Here is a 10,107-nt window from a genome sequence, read left to right on the forward strand (position 1 = left end):
CGTCCGTCCCTCCTATAGGTAGAAAGAGTTAGATTTTTTACCAAAGCACTCGTTAGTGGCTTGGATCATCCCTCCGTCCCCTCTATAGGTAAGAAAACTTAGATTTTTTTTACCAAGGCATTCGTGGGTGACTTAGTTCATCCTTCCACCCCGTAGGTAGGAAGAGTTAGATCTTTTATCAAGGCATTCGTTGGTGGCTTGGTTCGTCCATCTGTTCCCTTTATAGATAGGAAGATTTAGATTTTTTATCAAGGCACTCGTGGGTGACTTGGTTCATCCGTCCACTCTGTAGGTAGGAAGACTTAGATTTTTTACCAAGGCACTCATGGGTGGCTTGATTTGTTTGTCAGTCCCCCTGTAGGTAGGAAGACCTATATTTTTTTTCCAAGACACTCATTGGTGGCTTGGTTAGTCCGTCCATCCCCCTGTAGGTAGGAAGACTTAGATTTTTAACTAAGGCACTTGTGGGTGGCCTGGTTCATCTGTCCACCCCGTAGGTAGGAAGATTTCGATTTTTTACCAAGGCATTCGTTGGTGGCTTGGTTCATCCATCCGTCCCCCCAATAGGAAGTAAGACTTAGATTTTTTTACCAAGGCACTTGTGGGTGGCTTGGTTTGTTCGTCGTTCCTCCTGTAGGTAGGAAGACTCAAGTATTTGTCATTCTCGCTTGGGGATTACTTGTATTTGATCGTCCACCCGTAAGCGACTTTGTTCGTTATCCTTTCCTCTTGAGGATAAATTTATGTTAGACCATCCACCTGTAGGTGAATTCAGTTGTTGTCCTTCCTTCTTGAGGATGACCTTACATTGGACCATCCACCCGTAGGCAAGTTTGGTCATTGTCCTTTCCTCTTGGGGATGATTTTACTTTGGACCGTCCACCTGTGGGTGACTTTAGTTGTCCATCTACCTATAAGTGACTTTGGTTATTTTCCCTTCCTTTTGGGGATGACTTTACTTTAGACTGTTCACCTATAGGTGACTTTGGTTTTTTGTCCATCCGTAGGCAAGTTTGGTCATTATCCTTCCCTCTTAGAGATGACTTTACTTTGGACCGTCCACCCGTGGGCGACTTTGGTTGTTATCCTTCCCTTTTGGGGATGACTTTACTCTGGACCGTCCACCTTGTGGACTAATGGAGTCGTCACCTAGATTAGGTCTAGGAACCATATTGGGCCATTTGGGCCAATCATTTACACACATGAATCCACGTACCAGATTATGGGTTCAGAGTTTAGGTACGGTTTAGGAATGTGTTAGGTACCTAAGACTGCTAGGCTTATGGGCCAGCCTCTATTATGTGTTGCTAGGCCATATTTAATTAAAGAATTTATTAAGAGAGCCCTAATCCTTAATCTAAACATACATCATGCACTTTAAATTATAATAATAATAAAAAAAACAAAACAAAAAAAAACACATACAGCATGTTAAAAACATATCACAATATAAAAGGAAAAAAATAAAACATAATCAAACAAAATAAATTAAACATGGCAAGTTGACAATTAAATAAAATACATAAGGAAATAATATCAAATAGACTAAACGTGGCAAAAATACTAAAACAAACATGGAAAATAATTAAACTTAAATAATTAACCAAAAACAGAGTCAAACAGAATCAAAGATTATGTGAAAAGTGATTAAAACAAATAAAAACAAGATTTTACCATAATATGGATTTGAGGTGCGTGCGCATACTCTACTATCGTATGCGTGGTTGAACCACACGCACACATACTCAATGATGCACACACATATTTTAACACAGCTTTGAAAAATTATATTTTTAGAGATTGAATCAAACAAAGATATAATATGTGAGATCAAACAAGCATGTTAGAAACCATAAAAACTAAACTAGCATAGAACAAAAACACAAAGCATCAACATAAACAAATAAACATGAAACAAAACAAATAATTAAACTAAACTACATAAAATAAACATACATGTTATGCTTTACATGAAACCAAAATAACAAATCAAGGACAACAAGAATAGATTATAAACAACCTAAAATCATATTAGAACATATCAAACATAATTAAAACATCAAACACGTCAAATATAACAAATGAAAAAACTATATCAAGAAAATTATGTGAATCATATTAAGCAAGGTGGTAAATCATGGAAAAGAGACTCACCTTGCTTTAGAATCACAGATTTAATGTTATTTAACCAGCCCCTCAGTGCCTACAATCACAAAGGTTAGATGGAGAAGACAAAAATAATCAAAGAACACAATATTTGTTAGTAATCACAACTAAAGAACAAATGGTTTTGAAAAGGTTTTTAGAAAACAATTTTGAAAACAAATTTTCTGCCTTAGAACCAACTAAGAGAGTTTTTTTGATGTTTAAAAAACGTGCTAAGGGGCTGCCCTCCCGTTTTGAAAAGAGAAAAAAAGGTGTTAGAGAAGATAGAGGCCAAAAAATCACTTTCTCTAGCTAGGGTTTTGATTAGAGGCATAAGATGAATATTTATATAAGTTAAAATTAGGGTTTTAGAGGCTTTTTAATGATCTACGGACATTCTCAAGGGTCTGTGGGCTGGCCCACATCAAAGTATGATGTTTTGGGCCCTTAAAATGAAATTTTAGAACCCAAAAAATTGGACTGCCTAGTTGGTCCAACTTCAAATGGTCATAACTTACTCAATATAAATCCAAATTATGCAAAATATGTGTTCAAATTGAATCACAAGATGTCTAATTTCCAATGAAACAAACTTCACTTAAAATTCTTTCTGGATCAAAAGTTATGTAAAAAAAAGTGAGCAAAAGTCATTTTTTAGTATCGATTTCAAAGCAATTTGAACACTTTTGAGTTGTGATTATTTTCAAACTATTGTGAACTCTTTAATTACCCTTGGTTGACATATGTCAAGTTCATCATTGGGGCTGGGGACCAAATTTTATTAACGGGTACAAAATGCAATGTCTACACACTCACAGGCAAACTTTGGTTTTCTATCCATCCGTAGGCAACTTTGGTCATTGTCCTTCCCTCTTAGGGATGACTTTACTTTGGATTGTCACCCGTAGGCAAATTTGTTTGTCCATCCACTCATAGGTAACTTTAGTCATTGTCCTTCCCTCTTGGGGATGACTTTACTTTGGACTGTCCATCCGTAGTTGACTTTGGTATTCTGTCTATCTGTAAGGGAGTTTAGTAATTGTCCTTTCCTCTTAAGGATAATTTTACTTTGAACTGTCCACCCGCAGGCGACATTGTTCGTCTGTCCACCCCTAGGCGACTTTGGATTTTGTCCTTACCTCTTAGGGATGGCTTTATGTTGGACCGTCCACCTGTAAGTAGGACTTAGTTTTCTTCCTTTCTCTTCATGTAGTCATATGATAATTTCTCAAGAATGAAGCCTTTATTGAATTAGGGGAAATACATTGAACTGTAGATCAACTGTCGGACAGACACTTTGTAGTTTACTTAGAAAAACTGAGAGAGAAACTTAAAACATAGTTTGTAGTTAATAAACTATTAGTAATTGTAGACACCGCATTTTCTACCCTTTGTGACTCAACCCCCCCGTTCCCCAATGATACCGAAATTTTGAGACCTAAGGTTAGTTTAGGACCCTATCAAATTACAAATTGACTTAAGCGGTGTTAAAATATAAAATATAACTTTTTAATGAGGAAAAAAATATTTTTGGAAAATAAAAACCAAAGAAAACCCTCGGCCTGTGTATGTAGGCATGAACCTGCATACGCAGCCTTTAAACCTGCGTACACAGGCATAAGCCTGCACACGCAGATAGGGTTTTGGAAACCTATGAAAGGAAAATTTTCTGCATTAATATTGAGGTTTGAAATGAATCTTACATCGTCTTAGAGCCATTTCAAACCCCCCATTTTCACAATATAAATAGTCATGCATGGTACCTTTTCAAGAGATAGAGAAAATCCTAAGGGAAAACCTAAGATTCACTAGAAATAGTGAATCAAAGAGGGAGTTTTTCACAAAACATTTTCAAGTCAATTTTGTTTAATTGAGGCATTTTCTGGCCTTGATCTTTGAATTTTAGGATTACTAATCGCATTTTTATTGATTTATGAATAGATTTGACTAACGGGAATGATAAAAAATTAAGCCTAATAGCTTTTTGCTTTAAGATATTCTTTTTAAGCCTTTTCTTTCATTTCTACTTTTGATCTTGTTTATTTGCTGTGTTTATGTTATAACATGTTTGTTTAGATTAGGTTTACATTTTCCTTATGTTTTAAGCATGTTAGGTTGTTAGAATTGTCGTTTTAAGTTTTTTCTGCTTTGTTTGCTTTTTGTGTTTCTGGGTTAGGGTTTTTGAACAACTCTGCGCACGCATGCATCATGCATGCGTACACAGGCTCCTGTATGCGTACACAGGCCGTTGCCCAGAAACCCTAATTTTAATTTTCTATTTCTGTCTCTTTGTTTATTATACATAATATGTCTTTGTTTTATTCCTTTTTTTTATTTTTTTATTTATTTTTTATGCTTTTAAGCCTCTACTTCTCTGCTTATATGTTTGTTTGTCTTCAATATGCTAGATTAGGGTTTCTTTTTATTTTCTTGATTTAATACCATGAACATGCATTCACATGCCTAGTCATTGATGCCATAGGTGTTGAGATGCAACAAGGTAAATGAGGTAAGTCATGCATTAGTGTGAGCATGCATTTTGATGATATACCATATTTGTTTGATGCTTGATTTCATGTCTAAAAGTTTAGAATACATATGATGATCTATATTTATTTGCCATGCCTATCTTTCTACCTTGTTTTGTGGTTGCCTTGCTTGAGATAATATGTTTGCCATGCTCGATGAATGCTAGGGTTTATTTTTCGATGTCATGATATGCATGATTAGATGTATGCTAGGGTTTGTGATGTGATGACAAGCATGATAGATGTATGGTTAGGGATGTTTGATGCCATGTTGATTGTTAGATGAATGCTAGTGTATGTGTGAGTTTAGTATAACATGGTTGAGTGTGCCTTTAATAGGATTAAGACATAAGACACAATGAGAAGAAGCCAACATTAGGGTTGGACGGTTTTGGGTGCCGAATACCTTCCCAAGACCGTACCTTAACTCCGAACCCATATCTTTAGTAATAAGATCAAATAGTCATTCCTCAAAAGGACGTTATATTCATGGTTCCTAAGCCATTGCAAAACTAGGTGGCGACTCCACATTCCGTTGTGTCCATAGTAATACTTCCTTAGGTGCTTAATATTCCAAGGGTGATGTAGCCTTTGTCTTCCTTTGCTGTGAATTCGGGGACGAAGTTAGCCAAGACTTGAGCTTTGATGGTTGTTCTTAAATGGTACTGTACGTCGAACTCACTTAGTTTTATCGCCCGTAAGACTAGTCATCCGGCTGCTTTTGGATGGTTCATTGTCTTCCGCAAGGGCTTGTCCGTCTGGACTAGGGTCGTTGTATCTTTCCCTTTTATTTGTCTTGCCCCTTCGGGCTTACATGGCGTCTTTGGCATTCATGTACTTGGTGGCTCTGTATAGCATGTCTGTCATCGTCGTCAAGTCATTCTTGTAGACGGAGAAAAGGAATTCTCAAGAGCATAGCCAGTTGGTGAAGGCTGTGACTAACACCTTGTCATCAACTTCATTAATCAAGAGGGCATTTCTATTAAATCGAACCACATAGGACCTTAAGCTCTCATCTTCTCGCTACTTGATGTTCGGGAGACTTGCTAAGAACCTCTTGTATCTTTGTTCGCTAATGAAGTGCGTGACAAAGTGCCCACTCAACTCTTTAAAAGTTGAGATGGAGTTTGGGGTAATCTTGTTGAACCATGCTCTAGCTAGTCCTTTGAGCGTGGTTGGTAATGCTTTGCACATTATCTCGTCGAGCACGCCCTGTAGGTGCATGAGAGTTTTGAATGACTCTAGGTGATCAAGCGGATCTTTCGACCCGTCATATATCTCAACCTAAGGCATTCGAAACTTGGGTGAAAGGGGACAAGATGTGACCTGCGCCATGAAAGGGAAGTCAGTACAGTAGACCAATTCGTCCAAGTTAGTGGACACGCGCCTCTCATGGTGTTCATCATCATGTCCACCTTATCTTTCATAATCTACATATCTTACGCCATATGCATTGCGCTGCTCTCCAACTCTAACTAATGGTCAATATCCTCTCGTCGGTTATGCTTGTTGGTGACATTGCTTTCTTCTCAATCTTTTCTTTCGCATTGGTCACCTATTGGGAGATAATTGTTGTTGTGCTCATCAATATGCTGATCCTTAGTTTGGGCACGACGTTCATTCATTAGGTTCATCTATTATTCGAGATCTTGATTTCGCTCGTCATTGCACTTGCCTCTCCAAGACGTTGGAGGGGTTTCCGATCTCCAAGTTGGTGGTAGTCATTGACCACGTTTGGACCATGCAACTCTTTGTCTTAGAAAGTGGTGATATGGCCAATCACTTGGTCCCCACAGGTGACACCAATAACTTGAAAGTGTAAGTGTTAGGAAATTTCACATACCTTGGAGAAGTAGAGACTTGGTGCTTATGTAGTGGTGTAGAGCTGACCAAGATCCTTTGAATGTAGGATCTTTCATTTTAGAGAAGATATAGAATTAAAGCCCCAAGATCTTAGGGCTTTACTTCTTATACTAGGATGATATGAATATGTAGTAGAGTCTTTGGGCGTGGTGTGAAAATTCTTTCCATATAGGGTGATATGAGTGGAAAACATGCAAAATGGTATGGGACTAAGTGTACCCACCTGTTAGTATGTATGTTAACCCAACGGGCTCTCTCAAGCTTGATGACGGAGGTACAGGTAATGTTGCGTGGTTGTTGGACTTAAAGGAGATGTTGTCCTGACAGGTGTATTGATCTTGAAGGGTATATTTGGCTTGACAGGTATATTGATCCCCTAGAGTATATTTGTCTTGACAGGTGTATTGATCCAAAAGGGTATATTTGGCCCAACAGGTATACTGATCTCGAAGGGTATATTTGTCCCAACGGGTGTATTGATCCCAAATGCTATATTTGTCCTAATGGGTGTATTGATCTTGAAATTGAAAGGTATATTTGGCCTAACGGGTATATTGTGTTGGAAAAATACATGTTTGTATCGCATACAAAATATACGCAGCGGAAAAAATAACGGATCTACTTCATTTGCAATTGATAACATGTACTATGTAAATTTCAAAAATTAAGAACAAGAAAGTGTACCTTGGTGTGATGAATTTCAAAACAAAGATTAGAAGTACTTGGGAACACTTTTAATCTTCACTCCAATTCTATTAATGTCCAAGAAGTGTGGTCTCTCAATCAGTTATATGAATTTGCTCAAGGGGGAATTAGAGAGTGTCTAACACTCACATACAAACCATTTTATGTATCTCTCTAATTATGTATGTTTCTCTCCTTATAACTGATTATCTAATTGGGTTAGCCTTTTGGGCTTTTTAATTGGACTCTAGTATGTGGCTTGGAGTGGGACCAAAAAAGAACAAATAAGACACTAGTTACAATGAGCCTTGGGCTTTTCTGTCAACTCTTGACAAGTCCAAAGCTACCATTAATTATATTCAATACTATTATATAAATATAATTGCACTCTAGGCTTTATTAATAAATTATATCTCAAGACTTTAACGTACATGCAACCCCTTCATAAAATATTTATAGTAATATAAAGTCATGAATATAGACTGTCACTTTGTAAATTACTACGTCTTTGGGCATATTTGGTAGACTGTAATAGACACTGTAATGTAATAGATGTTCCTATGACATAATTATTTGGCTGTTTGGTTATGTTTTTATTACAATGAATAATTATTTCTTATGAATAGCTATTTTTAAAAATGAGGAATAACTATTCTTTATCAAAAGTACTGAATATCTATTCCTTCATCTTATATAATAATTTTTTTTTAAAAATTTCCTAAAAAGCCATTAGTTGCCTCATCTTCAAAAAGAAAGAAAATAAATTTTCCTTGTTATTAATTATTAGCTCTATTTTGAACACCCTAAAATAAGTGTATTTTAGGATTTGACTTAAAAATAATTTAATTACACTTTCTTTTTATATTCTACTAAATTATGGACGTATATTCAGGATTCTATTCCTAAATGGTTACCAAACTAATGAATAGTAATACTTATTACATTCCTACTTAATGTATTCCTTGTAATACTTATTCCTATTCCCATGTAATAATCATTGCAGTGTACCAAACTTGCCCTTAATCCTTAAGTACTCGGTTTAATTCTTTAAGTTATTCATCCTGTATTTATAAAATCTAATTTCGTAAATATATACTTTAGTAACTATTTACTAAAGTAGTTAGGCCTAACATTTTGAATAACAAACCCATTAAACTTATTTCAAGGGAATATTTTGTATCTCCATTAAGAGACTAAAAATTCCATCTTGAAAATATATGTTCCATCAACACTAAATGTGGCTACCCAACATACTAAGATTTTAACCGTAACTTTAGATCTCACTCCTGATATATCAAAGCAACCTATATTTCATGATCAGGTCCATTATTCTCTCAGGATTAAGAGTTCATGTAAATAAAAGTCGGGAGATTTATTATTCATTTGACAGTCGTTAGGAGAATAATAAATCTCACAGCAGTCCACTTCAATATGTTTTAACTCTTAAAACATATTAACATATCAACTAGAAGTCTTCACTTCCATAATCAAGACAAATCATTTTAGTTGATATGTTATAGTCTTCGCAGATGAAATGTCTAAATTTATCACCGACTACGAACTAAAATTCTGAGTTTACAAAGAACTTGTGATTTATATATTCTATGACTTTTCACATAAATCACATACTATGCATCTCATAGACTATACGACAATGTCCAAATATTCACGTTGATGAAGTGCAAATCGTTAGTCTTTGTGAGTGTGTTCAGATGGAGCTGAGTCCTCATCTATGTTCCTACAAATACGGTAGATGGCTCCCTCAAAGTGGTCACCAGTGTGGTGCTTGCCACAACGTCTCCGATAACAAAGTTAGTACAAGGAAGCCTTTAGAGACTACAGAGAATATCAGATTCACTTATGAGTACTTTTAGGTGTGTACCTTGTGTTGGTGTTATGAGGGGTTTATATATGTTTGCACTCCTCCTAGCCATTGTGGCTATTATTGTGGTTTTAATGCCTATCTTTGTAACACTTTATGCTGAGTAATATAGGCTTTGATAGGCCTTCAACGGTCTGTACAGTTGGTCTTGTAACCGTCTGAGGCATTATTGGCTGTATTGAATGGCTTCTTTACCTTCATCAGTGATATGGACTCATTGACGGGGATATTTGATTATCTCGTCTGTGACAAAGGATTTGTCGGTCTCATCACATGTTACTATTATTTTAGATAATAATAGTAAAACAACTCTATCAATCACTATAAATGTCATACATAATATCATATAATAGGATTTAAGAGCAATAATCCTCACATATTGATCCCGAAGAGTATATTTGGCTCGACAGGTATATTGATCCCAAAGGGTATATTTGTCCTAACTGGTGTATTGATCTCAAAGGGTATATTTGGCCCAATGGGTATATTGATCCCATATGGTATAGTTGGTCCAATAGGTGTATTGATCCCGAAGGGTATATTTGCCCTAATGGGTGTATTGATTTTGAAGGGCGTTTCTAACCCGAAGGGTAAATGGACCCAAAGGGTTTTTTTTTTTTTTTTTTTTTGAAAAAAACCCTACTCTTTGTTGGTCAAATACTTTTAGTGAAACAAAAATTGAAAATGAGAAATCCTCAGGCTTGTGATTTTACCTGCGAATGTGAGGAGAGAAATGAACAAGAGGAGGCAAGAGAAAGCTAGGCGCTCCATGCTCTGGTTTTGGACTTCTAGTTCTGAGAGAAACAGAGCATGTAAGAAAGTAAGAGAGAGTGGTTTTAATTTTGCTTGTTGTATTTCTGGGATTGTTTGTATTGTCAATGAGAGTAAGTGGGTGAGCTTTTCAAAAAGAAAAAAGAAAAAAGAAGAGAGTAAGTGGGTGAGAAAGAGTGTGAACACTGAGGAGTCTTTTATGGAGGAGAGAGGAATTGAGTGGATCGAGGTAGT

This window comes from Quercus robur, chromosome 4 (assembly GCF_932294415.1).
Source record: "Quercus robur chromosome 4, dhQueRobu3.1, whole genome shotgun sequence".
NCBI lineage: Eukaryota > Viridiplantae > Streptophyta > Magnoliopsida > Fagales > Fagaceae > Quercus > Quercus robur.